The sequence below is a fragment of the Eptatretus burgeri genome, chromosome 10 (genome assembly GCF_056783735.1).
Source record: "Eptatretus burgeri isolate ZD-2024b chromosome 10, Ebu_testis_v1, whole genome shotgun sequence".
NCBI lineage: Eukaryota > Metazoa > Chordata > Myxini > Myxiniformes > Myxinidae > Eptatretus > Eptatretus burgeri.
In genome coordinates, this window is record NC_140970.1 from 55,685,368 (window position 1) to 55,705,857 (window position 20,490).

Genomic DNA, 20,490 nt, shown 5'->3' on the forward strand with positions numbered 1-20,490 from the left:
GGAATGCTTCTTCAAAAAAAAAATTAAAAAGTCAGCTGGTTCATCAAGCAATAAAAAAGTGTATTTTTTACAAATTTTTTGGATGTTCTTCACTGAAAGAATTAATATTGAATGAGGCTTGGTTTTGATTTGATTTTCCATAGATGCTTCAAAGCTCTTGCTTTGGGAGAGGGGTGGGTGGGGGGAGGGGACATTAGCAAGCATTGTCATGGTAACCTCATCAACAAAGGGCCAAATGGATGGCATATGTTGGCTATGAAGAACAGAATAGGTTACAATATGGGATGTGAGATGTTATTGCCACCTTGAAAATCTGAAAGGTGATGAGCAAGATCAGAAAGGATCAAGAAATTGGTTCCAAAAGCCATAAGATAAAGATAAATAGCTGATGATTAGCAAATTAGCAGACAGCATATACTTAAGAAGAGGGACAATGAGGGAATGAGCAAATGAGTGTTGCATGAATGCTGGAACTGCTGATGGGTGAAATGCATATAAAGGAAATGCAGCAAGACTTGAAAAGAGGTGAAACAAGATCAATAAGCCATTAACCCAACTTGTCAGAAAAAGCAGCAGGCATGTGGTACGTGTTCATGGAAGGGTGATGTTTGCTATTCCTAAAGTCGTCAAGAAGAATCCAATGAGGCGTCATAGCTCCAGCTCAAAGCAATGCAGTGTGTTCCATTATGCCACCTACAAAAACTTTCTCTTTCATGAGACTGGGAATTTATATAAATGTTTTTTCTTTCTGGAAACAACATCTTTAACGTACTCATGATCTCTTCCACGCAAAATGACCACATTCGCAGATACTTCCTTGTTTCAGGTATTGCGATTCCCTCCTCCCCCCCCCCCTCTCTTCGTTTGTTACCTCCACCACCGAAGGTGGATGGAGGTTATGTTTTCATCCCTGTCTGTCTGTCTGTCTGTCTGTCTGTCTGTGAACAAAATATCTCAACAACACAACTTGGGTTGTGGCTTGGGATCCTAGGGTCCTGAGTTCAAGCCCCGCTGGTTGCTGAATTAACACCAGGGGGTTGACTCAGCTTGTCATCCTTCTGAAGTTGATGAAATGAGTACCAAAAGGCTGCAGATGAAGAGAAGGGGTATTGATGGATTTATTAAATCTGGTATTGGTGGGGTGCAGGCATGATGGGCCAAATGGCTGCCTCCTATGCAAAATTTCCTTGTAATTCCTTGTGGATAGATTTGGACGAAATTTGGTGGAGAGCTTGGGTATGTGACAAGGACGAAATGATTAGATTTTGGTGAAGATCCAGATCCAGATCTGAGAATTTTTAGTGATTTTTCACCATTAAGAGATAGGACCAAAAATGACATATAGCAGGATATCTCAAAAAGTTGTGGATGGATTCGGACGAAACTTGGTGGGCAGCTTTGGTATGTAACAAGGGAGAATTGATTTGATTTTGGTGAAGATACGAATCCAGGTCCGATAATTTTTTTTAAGTGACTTCACCATTAAGTGGCAGGGCTCAAATGATATATAGCACGATATCTGAAAACGGTATTGACTGATTTGGCCGAAACTTGGTGGGTGAGTTAGTTAAGTGGCAAAAACAAGCAGATTAAATTTTAGCTCAGCTCCGAATCCAGATCTGGCCTATCAGTGGGATACAAAAATAAACTAATCAGCATGGCGGAGGTATGCACTCGACCGAGTTCCCTTCTAGTTCACCTTGTGTGCAGCTTGTTCACCCCAATGTATCCTTTGCCCCCCTCCGCTTGACCTCATCTTCATTTCCACTATGCGTTGGTGTTTCCCCCTTTCCATTAATTTTTCCCCCTTCCATTTTGCTCCAGTTCTTTCACAAGCCTCCATCATGCATGCAAAAAAACATATATTAGAGACATACTGGTCAACCAACAAGGTAAACATGAACATGAAGGAGTTTTCCAAAGAAGTCATAAATATAGTGGTGGAGAAGCACCATTCAGGAGAGGGTTATATGAAGATTTCAGTCACTCATTACACAGGGAAGTCCTGGATTTGTTTGTGTTTTTGGATGCACGGACGGCTTTTGACAGAGTTAATCACTGGCCGCTGCTCAAAAAGTTGTTGGCGTTTACGTGCCTTGTACTTCTTTTGCAAAACCAGTTTGGGAAACAAATTTTTATGGCTCGGTGGGGAATATGTTCTCTGATACCTTCTGGGCATCTAATGAAGTCAGACAAAGTGGTGTCATGCCCCCTTTCCGTTTATTGTGCACACAGATTATCTGTCAAAAAGTTTGAATTGTGCGAAGGTTGGTTGTAAAGCATCAGGGATATCTGTCGATAACATTTGTTATGCTGATTATATGAGTCTACTGGCTCCTTCTATGCTTGCCTTACAGATGTTATTGGAGATTTGTGAACAGAAAACTGCTTAACTTGATCTTGTGCAGAACACCGTAAAATCGGTATGCATGGTGTTTCAGACTCGACAGGTTAGATTTGACCAGCGACGTGATTTTTACTTGTGTGATGACGTATTGAAGTACAGGGTGTTCCAAAAACACCAGGACAAATTTAGTTGTGATTATTATTTCAGACCACAAATGACATTGATACCCTTTGTTTTATATGAAACAGGAACTCATAAAGTTTCTTTATTTTCAGCACTGGTGGTTTAATCTCAAAGAAACTGGCAACTCCAAAGGAGAAAGCTCAATGCGTCGAATGGTTCATCGAGACGAGATCGGACACACAAGTTCAGCTTAATTTCCATGCAAGTTATTATATGGAAGGAATCCGCCATTGCGGACTAGTATCAGAGAGTGGTACAAGAGGTTTAAGGAGACTGGAAGTTGTCAGAAACAGAAAAGTACCGGTCGACCAAGCATAAGTGCAGCAGACGTTGAACGAGCGTGTGAATCATTTCAACAAAGTCCCACAAAATCAATTTGATTCGCATCCAGAGAACTGTGATTACCAATCACCACTGTGCACAGGATTTTTGCATAAAATACTGAAGCTTTATGCCTTTAAGGTGCAGATTCTGCAGGAACTCAAAACAAATGATGGACCCAAACGCAAGGCATTTGCCTTGGAAATGCTCAGTCGCATAGAGGATGATGAAGATTACCTGAAAAAGGTCATGTTCACAGACGAAGCTTGCTTTCATGTATCGGGGAAAGGTCACCCGGCACAATGTGAGGATCTGGCGCTTTGAAAATCCCCACGTGGTTATTGAACATATACACAACAGTCAAAAGTTCAATGTGTGGTGTGGCCTTCTCCATGACCGCTTGGTGGGTCCGTTTTTCTTTACGGAGGATGCAGTGACCTCATCAATTTAGGGGTTTGTGAGGGTTTATCAAAGATGTTGTCCACAATACCAAGGTGGAAAACCTGCACGATCTTCATTCTCGGATCACTGCTGCATGCGCACTGGTGGACGCAAACATGCTAAGCTGAACATGGCAAGAACCCGCCTTGATGTCCTCCGTGTGACAGATGGAGCTCACATTTAGTGTTTTCATGGTGTGCACAAAACTTTCGGAGTTTCTGTATCATGTAAGCCAAAGGGTATCGTTGTATCGATTGTGTTTCTTAATGTATTGCTGCGGATTTGAGAAACCGCTGTTGCAAATGTGCACTCATGACACGCAAGTCCTTCAGCGTAGTTATTTCCGTAATATATGTTTAGAATAGTCCCTCACGTTTAGATGGGTCAGTGGGATCCAAACTGCATTGGAACGGGTACATTAGGATTCACCCCATATTTTTCTTTTGCACATGAAAGGTTGTTGGCAAGGCGTTGGCCGCCATTTGATGCGGGTGTGTGCCGATTCCTTCCTTCCATTCCCTTAATCGTTAATTTCCCTCTCTCTTCTTTATTGTTAATTTTTTCTCTTCCTCCTCCTCTTCCTCCTTCCTCTTCCTCTCTCACACCACATGTAAGTACATGCACTTTTATTTAATACTTAGTGTAGTTTGACACGATCTCTTCCTGCATGCACGTAAGGCAATCAAGGAATTAAGTTCAGTTATGAAACCTCAAACTCTTCTGCTCTCAAGGGGATCCCTCATCCCATGACCCTCAACCTTTAACCCCATTGTAAGCTTTTGTGATGGCTATCACTCGCCCGAGCGATGTTTGATCAGCATCGATTGACCTGAGAGGCATCGGCTCCGTTCATTTCCCCCATAATAGTTCTTGCGTGCCTCTACTACTACTACGTCGACTCAAGCCTAAAGGGCCAGCATCGGGCAATTGAACCATGCGTGCCTCGCTCTGAGGAGGTCACGCTGCTTGCTAGTTCTTGGCACTTTTGCCCCTTTGGTTTTTACCTCACGAACTGTCATCACGAGCGAGGAGCCGAGGATGCGAGGAGGCGGATGGAACCAAGCCAATTGATAAGACCAAAACGAAGCTACACTACAGGCACATCTGGTAGGTTCTCACACTTGGGCTATCCCCTCGCACATCTTTTCTCCCCTTTTCTGCTGCACCTTTCTCAGTTTCCCTTTACACATACACTCGCAACACACACACACACACACACACACACACACACACACACACACACACACACACACACACACACACACACACACACACACACACACACACACACACATACACCCTAGACCCCTCAGTTTTTCTTCGCCCTTCTCTTCCTCAGCGTTGAATAGCGAGGGCACCTCTACCACACCCAGTAGGCTGAGGCTGCAATTCCTCAATCCCTCTCTCTCTCTCTCTCTCTCTCTCCCACTTTTACCCCTCGTACTGTGTTCGGTGGTAGGTAAGGTGCTTGTTAAGTTTGCTCTTTCCCTCTTTTCTCTTTCTCTGATGCCATTGCTGTACAAATTGCTTAACCCTCATTTCTCCCCATGCCATTAATATCCGTATGTTCCCTCCCCCCTCTTTTTCCTGCTCCTCACTTGTGTAAATAAACCTGCTCTTGTTGAATCTATTTCCGATCTGTCCATGTCCATCTTTTCCACCATTGGTCTCACACTGTCCCCTCGAAGATAGCTTAGGAGGTTGCGAAAACGGTTCGGTTTTCCGCGTCCAGCATGTGCTCGCGGTGCAGCTCGGCCACATTCAAGATCACCAGGTAAGGTAAGTAGCACATTTGCCGAGGGTGCGTTCCCCGGTCAGGGGCCATGGGACTCCCAGTTAAATCGTTGTTAGACGGATGGACACTGGGACTCGTAGTTGCATCACAAGCCACCGTGGGGTGAAGTTATTCGCTCCTGGTGGCCTCAGGTCTGGGTGAGTTTGAGAGAAACCAGGGATTTCCCCCTCGTAGTCGGCTCAAGCCCTGAGATCGCAACAATATTATATCAACTAAATTTGTCAGAGTCTTTTTGGAACACTCGTATGTTGACAGATATACATACCTTGGTCACATCAGTAATGACGTGTGATGATCATAACATTAAGAGACAATATCTCTATCTCTCTATCTCTCTCTCTCTCTCTCTCTCTCTCTCTCTCTCTCTCTCTCTCTCTCTCTCTCTCTCTCTCTCTCTCTCTCTCTCTCTCTCTCTCTCTCTCTCTCTCTCTCTCTCTCTCTCTCTCTCTCTCTCTCTCTCTCTCTCTCTCTCTCTCTCTCTCTCTCTCTCTCTCTCTCTCTCTCTCTCTCTCTCTCTCTCTCTCTCTCTCTCTCTCTCTCTCTCTCTCTCTCTCTCTCTCTCTCTCTCTCTCTCTCTCTCTCTCTCTCTCTCTCTCTCTCTCTCTCTCTCTCTCTCTCTCTCTCTCTCTCTCTCTCTCTCTCTCTCTCTCTCTCCCGTCTCTCTCTCTCTCTCTCTCTCTCTCTCTCTCTCTCTCTCTCTCTCTCTCTCTCTCTCTCTCTCTCTCTCTCTCTCTCTCTCTCTCTCTCTCTCTCTCTCTCTCTCTCTCTCTCTCTCTCTCTCTCTCTCTCTCTCTCTCTCTCTCTCTCTCTCTCTCTCTCTCTCTCTCTCTCTCTCTCCCGTCTCTCTCTCTCTCTCTCTCTCTCTCTCTCTCTCTCTCTCTCTCTCTCTCTCTCTCTCTCTCTCTCTCTCTCTCTCTCTCTCTCTCTCTCTCTCTCTCTCTCTCTCTCTCTCTCTCTCTCTCTCTCTCTCTCTCTCTCTCTCTCTCTCTCTCTCTCTCTCTCTCTCTCTCTCTCTCTCTCTCTCTCTCTCTCTCTCTCTCTCTCTCTCTCTCTCTCTCTCTCTCTCTCTCTCTCTCTCTCTCTCTCTCTCTCTCTCTCTCTCTCTCTCTCTCTCTCTCTCTCTCTCTCTCTCTCTCTCTCTCTCTCTCTCTCTCTCTCTCTCTCTCTCTCTCTCTCTCTCTCTCTCTCTCTCTCTCTCTCTCTCTCTCTCTCTCTCTCTCTCTCTCTCTCTCTCTCTCTCTCTCTCTCTCTCTCTCTCTCTCTCTCTCTCTCTCTCTCTCTCTCTCTCTCTCTCTCTCTCTCTCTCTCTCTCTCTCTCTCTCTCTCTCTCTCTCTCTCTCTCTCTCTCTCTCTCTCTCTCTCTCTCTCTCTCTCTCTCTCTCTCTCTCTCTCTCTCTCTCTCTCTCTCTCTCTCTCTCTCTCTCTCTCTCTCTCTCTCTCTCTCTCTCTCTCTCTCTCTCTCTCTCTCTCTCTCTCTCTCTCTCTCTCTCTCTCTCTCTCTCTCTCTCTCTCTCTCTCTCTCTCTCTCTCTCTCTCTCTCTCTCTCTCTCTCTCTCTCTCTCTCTCTCTCTCTCTCTCTCTCTCTCTCTCTCTCTCTCTCTCTCTCTCTCTCTCTCTCTCTCTCTCTCTCTCTCTCTCTCTCTCTCTCTCTCTCTCTCTCTCTCTCTCTCTCTCTCTCTCTCTCTCTCTCTCTCTCTCTCTCTCTCTCTCTCTCTCTCTCTCTCTCTCTCTCTCTCTCTCTCTCTCTCTCTCTCTCTCTCTCTCTCTCTCTCTCTCTCTCTCTCTCTCTCTCTCTCTCTCTCTCTCTCTCTCTCTCTCTCTCTCTCTCTCTCTCTCTCTCTCTCTCTCTCTCTCTCTCTCTCTCTCTCTCTCTCTCTCTCTCTCTCTCTCTCTCTCTCTCTCTCTCTCTCTCTCTCTCTCTCTCTCTCTCTCTCTCTCTCTCTCTCTCTCTCTCTCTCTCTCTCTCTCTCTCTCTCTCTCTCTCTCTCTCTCTCTCTCTCTCTCCCGTCTCTCTCTCTCTCTCTCTCTCTCTCTCTCTCTCTCTCTCTCTCTCTCTCTCTCTCTCTCTCTCTCTCTCTCTCTCTCTCTCTCTCTCTCTCTCTCTCTCTCTCTCTCTCTCTCTCTCTCTCTCTCTCTCTCTCTCTCTCTCTCTCTCCCGTCTCTCTCTCTCTCTCTCTCTCTCTCTCTCTCTCTCTCTCTCTCTCTCTCTCTCTCTCTCTCTCTCTCTCTCTCTCTCTCTCTCTCTCTCTCTCTCTCTCTCTCTCTCTCTCTCTCTCTCTCTCTCTCTCTCTCTCTCTCTCTCTCTCTCTCTCTCTCTCTCTCTCTCTCTCTCTCTCTCTCTCTCTCTCTCTCTCTCTCTCTCTCTCTCTCTCTCTCTCTCTCTCTCTCTCTCTCTCTCTCTCTCTCTCTCTCTCTCTCTCTCTCTCTCTCTCTCTCTCTCTCTCTCTCTCTCTCTCTCTCTCTCTCTCTCTCTCTCTCTCTCTCTCTCTCTCTCTCTCTCTCTCTCTCTCTCTCTCTCTCTCTCTCTCTCTCTCTCTCTCTCTCTCTCTCTCTCTCTCTCTCTCTCTCTCTCTCTCTCTCTCTCTCTCTCTCTCTCTCTCTCTCTCTCTCTCTCTCTCTCTCTCTCTCTCTCTCTCTCTCTCTCTCTCTCTCTCTCTCTCTCTCTCTCTCTCTCTCTCTCTCTCTCTCTCTCTCTCTCTCTCTCTCTCTCTCTCTCTCTCTCTCTCTCTCTCTCTCTCTCTCTCTCTCTCTCTCTCTCTCTCTCTCTCTCTCTCTCTCTCTCTCTCTCTCTCTCTCTCTCTCTCTCTCTCTCTCTCTCTCTCTCTCTCTCTCTCTCTCTCTCTCTCTCTCTCTCTCTCTCTCTCTCTCTCTCTCTCTCTCTCTCTCTCTCTCTCTCTCTCTCTCTCTCTCTCTCTCTCTCTCTCTCTCTCTCTCTCTCTCTCTCTCTCTCTCTCTCTCTCTCTCTCTCTCTCTCTCTCTCTCTCTCTCTCTCTCTCTCTCTCTCTCTCTCTCTCCCGTCTCTCTCTCTCTCTCCCGTCTCTCTCTCTCTCTCCCGTCTCTCTCTCTCTCTCTCTCCCGTCTCTCTCTCTCTCTCTCCCGTCTCTCTCTTTCTCTGTGTGGTGAGCAAATATGCTGCTTCATGGGGTTTTTAATCTGTGCTGATGAAATTAAGTGTCACTTGTTTAAATCCTGCTGATGCAGCCTGTATTGTTCAACTTTGTGGAGCAATTTCGGTTGATCATCCTTATTTCAATGGTTGTTGAGCCTTACTAGCCGGTAGAACACTTTCCAAACTTTTGTGAACCATATCCTGATGTCTTTCCAAGAAATGCTCAGGAAGTCGGTGGATATAAGCTTTAGAAAGTGTCATTCTTTCCCATTGACAGCATGCTCGTGAAACCATTCAGTGTTGTTGGCCTTCGTGATTCATCACTCGTCCAGATGTGAAATAACATCCTTTTTGTGTGATACTCATCCTTTACAGTGATTTATGTGCTGACTTTGTGTCTGTAATAAAAGATGATTATTATCAATAAAAGCCACAGAATGTCATTGCTCAAACCCTTAAGAAATATTGTCCATGGAGGTTGCGACATACTGTATTTCTGTCGTTGCAGTTTTAATTGAAAATATCGAAAGTAACCCAGTGCTCCCTGCTGCACATGGTTGGGTTGTGAGCGACTAACCAGACTCCCCCCTATTGGTTTGCTGGTGGGGAGGGTGACTGATACCCAGCAAGACTAAAAGCAATACCTGATAAAGGGCCTAGAGTAGCCAACAGCCATCCAGTAAGGAGATGTCTCCATAAAAACACCGATCTAGTTGGACAGGTTCGTGACAGGATGTGTATCAAACGTTAAAAAAAAAGAGAGTCCTGGAACAAATGAAACTCGGGCACAGGTTGAAGCCAACCAACTTGGTGATGGAGAAAGGAATGGTGAATGTAATGTCAGCATATGAACCACAAACAGGGTGTTCAGATTAGGAGAAAAAACACCATTGCCAAAATGACAAGTGAGAAATCCTGTGGGCCATTTGAAGTTGCAGTGGAATTATTAGCTCACCCTCACCTGGACTTGAGTCAGGTGAGCTTATGCGATCGAGCAGTGTCTGTAGGTGTCAGTGAGTGAGCGAGTCAGTCAGTCTGTAAACACCAGTCATTATCACTTGAACCAAACGCACGATTTTGATGAAACTTGGCCACAAGCTTCATATCTGAGGCCTAACGAATTTGTATTGACCGCATCAAAATCTGCGCTCATTAAGGGGGTCGGGGGAGGACAGGTGGTTTGACCCCACCCCAAAATAGGTATTTGCTCTCTTCTCTGAAACTACATGCACAATTTCGATGAAACTTGACCATAACCTTCATCACTCGTGACATACTGAAGTTTGTTCATGGCATTAAAAAAAAAAAATCAGGGTCTAAGGGGGTCTGGCGGGGGGTTTGAGTGACTGTTGCTCCTGATCCGGACGCACGGTCCTATTATTGAAGCTGTTGGGGAGAGTAACGTGGATTATAGTGTTGATTGGGAAGGCGTGGAGTGAGGAGAAGAGACTGGATGATTGGAGGAAGAGCATAACAATACCAATTTTCAAACAGAAAGGGGTATCATGGACTGTAGAAACTACAGCGAGGGATCAAATTGATGGCACGTGCTACGAATGTACAGGAGAGGATTGTAGACCGAAGGCGAAGGGAGATTGTGAAGATAAATGAGATGTAGTATGGATTCATGCAATGAAAAGGAACAGTGGATGGGATTTTCATCATGACAGATTCAGGAAAATATTCTGGAAGGAAATATAGGGTTCATTACATAAGCTTTTGACAATCCAAAATTCCATAACTTTTTCCTCGTCCTATGCCTGATTTTCTATGACCTCTCCCAGGCATATTTTACAGACAACTAAGCTTTTCCAAAAATGAAAGAGCAGGGTATTTATTTATTTATTTATTTTTTGTATACATTGTCGAGGCTCTCATGAGAGCGAACACACAACGCACACCAAGGGGGGTAGGAGACGAGAGGGAAGGACAAAACAGTGGGCAACAGAGACATTAGGAGATCTGTGGAAGGGAGAGGGATGGAGTGTGGAACATGGGGTATACAAGATGGACACCACTGGGACTTTCAGGACCTAACATGATGTGGAACTTTCAGGAAGGAAGGCAGGGAATTTAGAGGTAGTTTTGGGGTGGATTAACGGGGATAGAAAAGATTGTGGCTTTGGATGGGGGAAGATAAGAGGTGGTGGAGAACAGCTGTTTTGAAGACCTGGAGGGAAGAATGGGATTGAAGAGAGTGTGGAAGTTCATTCCAAAGGCGGGGGAAAAGAGGAACGAAAGAGTCAAGGTGAGCAGTGATTCGTGTTTTTGGTAGTTTTACCAGAAGGGGGGTGCAAGCCGACCTTGAGCGCCCTGCGGAAATATGGGTGGGGGGGGACATAGAGCAGGGGGGGCAGAGAAGAGACGGTAGAAAACAGAAAGACCACTGACCTGCCTGTGTTGAGAGAGTGAGAGGCCCAAAGACTCAGCCTCACCACAGGAGATACCTAACCAATGATCCCACAGTAAATGCCTTGGTTTCCACTGCACGAAGCCGAGAAAGGTGAGAGGCAGGAGCACCAGCCCAGAGGGGAGAGCAGTACTCCATCAGGCTGCAGACAAAAGGAGCTTTGTAAGTGGTCAGGAGCTCAGGTGTGCCAAGGAAAGACTTTGCATGATGGAGGATGCCCAGTCGGTGACTGGCTTTGGAGGCCAGGTTGGAAATGTGGCTTTCCCATGAAAGGTCATGGCAGGTAGTGAGACCCAGAAGCTTGAAAGAAAGGACTTCTTCCAGAGGATTGTTGAGAAAGTGGATGGGGTGGGGGGGGGGGGTTCCAAGTGTTTCTTTCGAAGAGACATAGTGAGAGTGTGAGATTTGTCCGGATTGAAAGACATGTTCCACGTGTTGGACCAGTTTGTGATTTTATCCAAATCTGCAGAGTGAAGAGGCTGCTGCTTGCTGGTCTGAGGGATGACAGATGGTATGGCAGAGGGTGGAGTCATCAGCAAAGAGAGAGAGGATTTTCCAGAGAGTCAGAGAGATCATTGATGAAAACTAGAAAAAGAACAAGGCCCAGAATGCTCCCTTGAGGAACTCCAGCCTGGACAGGAAGAGGGGATGAAAGAACTCCATTTTAGTCCACATGTTGACTGCGACAGGAGAGGAAGTCAGTGAGCCATGAGTGGATGTGGCCTTGGATACCATAGGAAGAGAGTTTGGTGAGCAAGGCAGGGCGCCAGACCGTGTCAGTAGCATGTGGTATGTCAAAGGATGTAGCTCTGATTTCAAGTCTGGCATTGAGGGCCTCCATCCATTGTTGGGAGAGCAGAAGCAGCATATCCAGGGTAGTGACCTGGTCTGAAACTAAATTGATGATCAGAATTCAAGCCATTGGAGAAGAGGAAGGATTTCATGTCTGAAGCGATGATGGATTCCATAACCTTGCTGATGATTGGGAGAAGGCCGATTTGTCTGTAGTTGCAGGGAACCGTTTTTGCTCCGTTTTTATGCAGAGCGGTAATGTTTGCTGATTTCTAAGCAGGTGGTAGATGACCTTGAGCAAATGAGAGGGTGAATAGAACAGAGAGAGGGTGAGCAAGAGCAGCAGAGCAGGCTTTTAGGACACGTGGGTTGATGCCGTCTGGACGAGTTGCAGAATGTGAGTCGAGGTTTGACAGGAAGCTCTTCACTTTGTCAGAAGAAAAGGACACAGAGTCCAGGTACAGTTGGGTGCGACTGAGTAAGTTGTTTCAGGACAACTGCCTCACCACAAGCTTCAGTAAACCAAGGGCGGGAGGAAGAGTCGGACAACTGAAGCTCCGAGGGGATAAATCTGTGCATGAGGGAGAGCAAGTTTCTTTGTAAGAATTCCTAGGATGAGTTGATGTTGGAGAAAGTAGCAATGGGGAGGTCCTCTAGAAATTTGATGGCTGCTTGAAGACCATTCCAGTCAGCCTGAGTGAAATGCCAGACTCAACGGCACTGAGGTGGATCTCTAGTAACAGCCAGAGCGATGTCGACTTTGACAAGGACATGGTCAGAAGAACCAATTGGAGCAAAGGAAGAACAGCAGATATTTTCAGGGAAATTTGACAAAATCAGATCCAGAAGAGATAGAGTACCATTGGTTGAGATCCGGGTCGGGAAGTTGACCGATTGAGTCAGTCCCAATGAGTCGCAGAAGTCTTTTGCTGAAGTGCCATGACAGGTGAGAGAGGTACCCCCACCTACCCAACTGGCAGCATGACAATTGAAGTCACCACATATGAGGAAGAGAGAGTTTGGATGAGAGGATAGTAGTTGGTCCATGTTTTTGGATAGTGAGGTGTAAATGGAGTCATCACTATTTGGTGGATGGTACAACACACATTTGACCATGAGGTGGGAGTGGAGGGGAAGCCGTAGCCAGAGGTATTCCTGGGGGTGTGGGGGAGTGAGGGCAGTGCATGGAAAGTGAGGAATAGAGTCTTTGATGAAGAGAGCAACACCTCCACCAGGACGAGGCTCAGGTCTGACATACCAGAGGAGGGAGTAACCAGGGATTGATACTCGGGAGTTAAAAATTTTAGTTCAGAAATGTGACTAAAGACATTACTTGAGGGATGTAATAATGGCGAATTCAGAGAAGGGAGAGAAGAAACGGTCTAACAGTTGGATTTTTTTAGACAAGGGATGAAGGAAAGATCGAATTGAGAGCGGTCTGTTGAAATAGAAAAAGAGGAGTGAATTATGATACGGTAACAAGAACGACATGTGTGAAAGAGTAAGTTGAAGCATTATAAGAGACTTTTTATTTTTATTATTGTTGTTTATTTTTGATCATGTTGCATAAGATTCGGTAAAGGAAAGGTTGAAGAAAAATCGTGAGGTGAATGATGAATTTGGATCGGCAAATGCAGAGTGAAATGGATGGGTCGATGAAAAGTAACGGAAAAGGGAGCGGTAGAGAGAGACAAGTGGTTTTGGGAGGTGTATAGTTAGAAAGGATACAAGGACATTTTTTTTTTTTTGATGGATTTTTGAAGATTAAGCAAGATTAGGGGAGTGGAAGGTTGAAGGAAGGAATCGTGAAGGTAATGGTGAGAGTGGGTCAGCTCAAATAGAAGGAAGATGGTGTGATGGCAGGAAGAAGAAGAAGAAGAAGAAGAAGAAGAAGAAGAAGAAGAAGAAGAAGAAGAAGAAGAAGAAGAAGAAGAAGAAGAAGAAGAAGAAGAAGAAGAAGAAGAAGAAGAAGAAGAAGAAGAAGAAGAAGGATCAGTACTCGTGGGTATGGAGGGAGAAAGGAATTTTGTTTTTTTTGTTCTTTTTTAAAATTTTTAGACAAGAAACGGAGGATGTGGTCGAGAAGGATAGATGGGGACGGTGGGAAAAATGGGGAAAATAGGAACTCATGGTAATAGGGAGATAGTACAAATAAAAAACGATCATACACCGAGACGGGAAAGATAGGTAGGCTTCAAAAAAACCTGGTAAGCCAAGATCGACGAAAACTTACAAAATAGCACAATTTTTGAAACAAAACCGAACTAAGAACACACAGTAAACATGGAGGTACAAACATAAACAGTTAAAAGGTGACAAATTTCGAACGGAAACTTAACTTTGAGAAAATCGGCAGAGACCCCTAGAGAAACAGCCATCGCCTCAAAGCCTGGAACCGGAAGTCAAGGTTATTCAGCAATATGCAAATTATTAACATTTAAAAAAGGAAAATTGAAACATGTGCAACATCATATTTTGTATTCTAACCATTTGTACAAAACAATTAAAACTAGAAGGGCACTCTGTAGAGCGCATACCTCTGCTACGCAATGTCTGATCCAGTGTAATATATCAGGGGAAGAATTCTTTGAAATATCATGCTATACAGAACTTTATCGTTTTTGACCCCATCGCTCAATGGTGAAGAATGACTTGGAAAAAATAAGAAGCTATCCCACACATTCATAGATCTCGAGAAGATATCTGATAGGATCTCATGGGAAATGGTGTATTGGTGTTTGAGGAAGAAGGGCATACCAGAGAAGTTTGTGAGAATCATGATGGAAATGTATAATGGAGCCAGCACCATGGTAAGCACGATGAACGGAGACTCAACATTGTAGAGTGGAGTTTGGTCTCCACCAGGGCACCAAATCCCTTCCTTTTATGACATTCATGGACATGCTGAGTGACAACATCAGAGACAGAAAACTATGGGAGATCATTTTCGCAGCTGATTTAGTCAAAACAGCAGAGTTAAATGAAGAGCTACAGAGCAGAGTCAAGATTGTAGATCGAAGGTTTGAAGAATTGAAATGAGTGGATAAATTCAAATACCTTGGCTCTGCAGTAAAGGAAGAGCAAGATTGTGAAGCAGAAGTCCAGGACAGAGAGAAGGCAGTCTGGATAAGGTAGAAGGAGGTTAGTGGTGTCGTCTGTGATGCAAGGATACCAAGAAAATTGTTAAATCTAAAAGATAGTGATTAGACCAGGTACATTGTATGGTGCAGAAGCATGGGCTTTGAGGAAATAAAAAGGAAGAGTTGTTGGGGAGAACGGAGATGAAAATGCTTCATTGGATTCTCAAAGTATCAGGAATGAGGAGGTGCGCACGAGAGTTGCAGTTGCATGTATTACAGAAGAAAAATAAAAATCAGAGCCTAGGTTATAGTGGTTTGGACACATCATGAGAAGAAAGGATGAAGGAACCAATCAATAAAGTATGAAATGAGCCAATTAGAGGGAAAAGATCAAGAGGAAGACCGATATAATGTAGAGGAAGGGAGTGGAAAGAGATTTGAAGAAGGGATTGAGAGAAGATATACAGTAGAAGACAGAGAATAATGGAGAAGGTGGATCCAAGTAACTATCCCCTAACTGACACACACACACACACACACACACACACACACAATTTTATTATTATTATTATCATTAAAACAAAAAAAATGTATGTAATGTAGGTAAGTGATGAAAATCTCAAAAAGGCAGTGAATGATGAGAGTGTGCCAGAATACAGACATTGGATAGGAGATGGATGAGAGTGCTGCTGGAGAGACAGACCATTTGAGGGTTTGTTAAAGTGCTTATTAAGAATCACATGGGAGCAGATGGTTGGCAATCCAGGCGAGCAGCTGAGCCAAAATCATTAACTGTGAGCCCTTCGGAAGTGGACAGTTTTGCTTGACACCGTGACAATAACAATATAAAAATCTTAAGTGTGTGTTATAGTACAAGTACAACTTGCTAACCATTTTGCCTCTTCCCCCATCAATTCCGACCAATAACAGCTTTCAAAAAAAAAGATACTCATCTGTTTCCATTAAGCTACTTGAATTGGTCAGCGCAATACATAAGGCTGGGTCTCATAATTAAAGTGATAATTTTATTTAATAACAAAGCACACTAATTTGAAAGGAACGTTTGAAACTAATCAAAAATATTTTGTGTGTTGTGCACTACACCCTATGTATGTATGCATGCATTGTGATTAGCTTTGTTCTTGAATTGTCTTGAATTTTGCTTGGTATGCAGAAGGCCAGTGGATATGTCGTAACAACAAAAAGTGGAAGAATAAGTCAGATAAGGAGCTGATACTCAAGGTCCCCTGGTCCCCTGCCTTTTGGGTTTCTATGCGGAATAGATATCTGCAATATAAAAAGTAAATGTTCAACGGTTTTTGAAATATCACGTACACAAGCCAAGTTGCCAAGATGGTTACGGCAATATAATTCAGCCAATCACAGCCGTTATATAATAAGGTTGAAATAATGTCATGAGGAATAGATATCTGCTAAATATGAAAGCTAAATGTTCAACGGTTTCTGAGCTATCGCGGACACAAAAGTACATGGATGGGTGGTCGGTTGGACGGACCTCATTTTCATGTTCCCCCTATTTTCATGTCCCGCCGCCTCCAACTTTGTCGCAGGGGTGAGGGACAAAAATTACTGATTACAATTATTATTTGAAATCCAACACTTGCATGTATTCCAGAAGAAACAAGAACAGCCACTCGGGAGAGCGCGTACCTCCACCAGGCTGATTCGTTTATGGTTTCTGTCCCACTGTTAGGCTGTATCTAGATTCGGACCTGAACTAAAATGTAATTGGCTTGTTCTTTTCACTGAACCAACTCATCCACCAAGTTTCGACCAAATCCGTCCATCATTTTTTGAGATAATCGTGCTGTATATCGTTTTAGGCCCATCACTCAATGGTGAAGAATGTCTTGAATTTTTGTTTCCACACATACACCAGAGCTAATATTTCACTTCTCTTCTGCAGTCAACCTGTGGCAAAGCTGCAATCCCTGAAGCTCCTTTGGCTTGCAATGTGCTGTGACCTGTTACGGTCCAATCATATCTCTAAACTAGCCGCCACGATCTGGACATTGCCTCAAAAGTCTTTGAAAAGAAAAATTCTTCATTGGATGTCATTAGCTCTGAATGATGTACAAGACCTTCATTTGCAGTGTTGAAGTACAGTATGGTTGTCCTCTATAGGTTGGTGCTGCTGTGTCTCCTCTTATCCTAAATGGTTATGAGTCCTCCACTGGTTTCACCGGAGGGGACTACAGGATGTCCATCCATCCGAACATCTGTTGCACCTGTGGTTTTTCAAACATTTTCCCATCCGCTTTAACAAATTCAACTGAAACTCGGTGCATGGCTTGATTATGTTATGTTACAGAAAAAGTTCGAATTTCAGGGCGTTTTGTCAATTTTTCACAGAGTTATGCCCTTTATAGACTTTGAAAATATCACATCATATCAGCAAGGGACGTATATTGCAAAGCAATTCTCACTCTTGTTGATGATAGCTGTTTTGTCTAAATGTAAGCTATTCATCTAGTTGTCTCTCCTGCATCATTGTGAGGCTGTGTGTTCATCCTGTTGTCCTGCTGGTGCTCTATGTGAAGGAATTTACGATTTTTGTTCTGTATTTGCAAATGGGTTTGACAAAGAAAAAAGTAAATTGAACACACTCAATTGATGCGGCATGACCACCCCCCTTTGGGGAATCCCATAAGGCTGGTCACTACTTTGTGGGAGGATTATGGTTTGCCCATGTCCAGTAATCCTGTGGAGGTCCTGTAGGCATAGCCACCTCTGCATGGGGATAAATAATCCACAATTACCACTCCAGTGAGGTTCCCGAGGCATGGCAGTCACATTGACCTGGCAGACTCACCTTGGATGTAGCAATAAACTACATTTCTAACCAGGTATAAGTTCTGGGCAATCCAGTGCAATAAACCTTTTTTTGGTAAAAATTAAGTATGCTCAGCATCCCTTTTGGTGGTCAAATTCAATCAGAATCAGCTTCCACATGGTAGGCAGCAAATAAATCTGTTTGCTAGTTATTGGTAATTGCATTGGTCTGGTGAGCATTCCATGGTTTATCATGATGGACCAATGCTTGGTATTTGCTTAACGGTTAGGGTGGTGGGCTTGGGATCCTCGGGTCCTGAGTTCAAATCCTGCTTGGCTGTTGAATTAACACCATGTGGGGTTGCCTCAGCCTGTCATCCTTCTGAGGTCAGCAAAATGAGTACCAGCTTGTTGGGATGATTGAGCCATTCGAGTATCCTGCGTCGGAGTGGCGACCCATCCAGGATTGTGCCCAATAGCCCAGGAGACTGCTTTGGCAGCACCAACGCTCTGTACAGAGGATGGTCCTGATGGATGGATGGATGGATGGACCAGTCAAACATTTGCATCAATTGCATTCTTATAGATGCCATTTTACAGTCGGTGATGAAGACCTATTAAAAACTGGTCAGTTACAACATTGAATATCTCCATGCAAAATCTTTGACTTCCCACAAAGTAAGGTCTCTCGTCTGTCCGATTCATTTGCAAACTGATTTCCTTTTTGGGTCCTACTCAGATCACTTTGATCATTTGTGAAACGGCAATGAACATATTTTTAGCAGCATTTTAAAAATTCTGGAATTGATCTCGCAGGAAAACCACAAATGATTCAAGTGAACTCAGTTCTTGAACTGCTGTAATCAGGTCGATATATCACTTCTCTGTAACGGCAAGCTGGTCATTTTAAAATCAAACAGTTGAAAGCAGTGCCCTAAAATTGTGCCATAAAAATGTTTCCAAATGTTCCATCTCGTTCTGAAGGGAAGCCGCTTCCAGTCGGGTGTTATGTTCGCATCATTTGACAGGTTTTTCCATGCTTTGCCGAATTGCATCGTTGTTCTGACGCAGTGCTTTTGTAGAATCTGCTCAACTGCTCCATCTTGTGTTTGACAATTTTCAGTCTCAAGAAAGACCGGCTAACCATCATTATGGAAAACCTGTTTCCAGTGATATGTGGATGCTGCGCAAGAAAGCACATGGGCATTGGAGAACCAAAAAAAAAATGAACAGCATTTGAACAGCAATTGTTACCTCCACCAGCTAACGCAGACTGGGGTTATTTTCACCTCTGTCTATTTGTTTGTGAGCAGGATATCTCAAAATGTTGTGGACAGGTTGGGTGTGTGACGACGACAAATTGATTCGATTTTGGTGAAGATCTGGATATGATAATTTTTTTTAATGATTCTTTACCATTGAGAGAATGGCCCAAAAAGATATATGGGATGACATTTCAAAACATTGTGGACGGATTATGACAAAACTTTGTGGATGAGTTTGGTTGGTGACAAGAACAAGCCCATTGGATTTTTACCTCTGAAAGCACGCAAGCAAAAAGTGGGGTTCAGCAATTGGCTTACTTCTGTCTGTCTGTGCATCCAAAAATGTCAGTTTATGATCGAGGAACAACTTGATTTTAATTGAATGTGATATTTTGAACACAAATCTGAAACCAAACCTGAAGCTTAGCAGTACTTTGGCTCTGGATTTGTCCCGATCGTGCATGCATAGAGAGGATTGAGATATATTTTTAAGCAGTGTAGCCATGCGTCTGTCCCTCCATATTTGGTATGGTCCATCAAAAAAAAAATTTTGAAAGTGGTGCAGACGCTGAATTGACACAAGGGGAACTCTAGCTGCTGTGGTGGAAAATAACTCAATTTCCACAAGTTGGATCAGCATACCAAAGGAGAAACTTTAACTTCGTTTTTACGGAAGAAGAACATTGAATGATTCACTGAAACATTCGAATGGACTTCACTGAAACAGAAGCCCGAAGCAATTCTTCTTATATACAATTTAACATTCCAAAGAATGGGAGGGTGAGACATTTGGCAACTCAACTACAGGATTAGCTGATAAGCAAGAGGCAAAATAACTCAAAACTGCAATACGTGTCCACTTTTGGTGTCAGGAGGAGAATGACACAATTGCGGCAAAAGTTTGCAGTGTTATCAACCGGGTCACCCTGTTTCATAGTAAGTTTTTTTCAATATGTAGGTCAAAAGACTCTTGGGTAAAGGGAAACATTACTGACAGCCAATTCGACTATAGCATAAAAATTAAATATATAAAGTACCAGCAACAATTGTAATTGAGAGTACATGAATGTAATTATTTTTCTTCCACAATGCCAAGAATCACAAGAAGGAAATTCCAAACTGCACCGCTTCCTTTAGACACGGGTGCGATTGTTTTTACTCTGTCTGCCTGTCTGGCAGTCAAACAAAACCGAAAATCACTACGAACATAAAACTTATTGTTTTGATGGATGTCATAAAGGATGCAAACAACAGACACAAATAACTGATGTAACCCATTAAATTAGGTGGTGTGTTACACTGCGTTAACAGCGGTAAACTTCCATAATTTTTTATACGACCTTTACTATCTATATTTTACTATCTTTATACTTGAACACTGTAGGACACAAGTTGCCTTCTAAATATTTCCAAGAACCTCCAGTTTTGCAGTACGGTACTTGGGCATGTTAAATAATTGGGTGTATGAGACTGCATCAACGGCGCTAAACTTCCGGATTTTTTTTTTTTAACATGACCTTTAAAATTACTTATTTCAATTGAACAATTTAACTAGCAGAAGCCAGTGGAACACTGCATGGGGTAAGGTGACTGTTCAGCCTGGCGGAGGTTTGCACTCTACCGAGTGCCATTCTAGTTAACAGTTAACTCTCAGTAAATTTATTGACTAGATAGCGCAAGGAACGAAGTCGGTTTGTCGACTTAGATGTGCCTGCAGACCATTGTATCATCCTCACATATTGCTGGAATTGTCATCTGATTGTCCACAGCAATTAGGGATGTCCAAACTCGAGTTGCAAGTTCAAAGTCAACAAGGCTTGCTCCTGAATGACTCTAGTGGCCCAAATCCAATACATCATTCTATAATTTGCTCCTCTGAATTAACAAATTGGGATGTGAACTCAGCTGATCAAGATGTGATAAATCTGGTGTTGAATCCACAATTGCTGAAAAA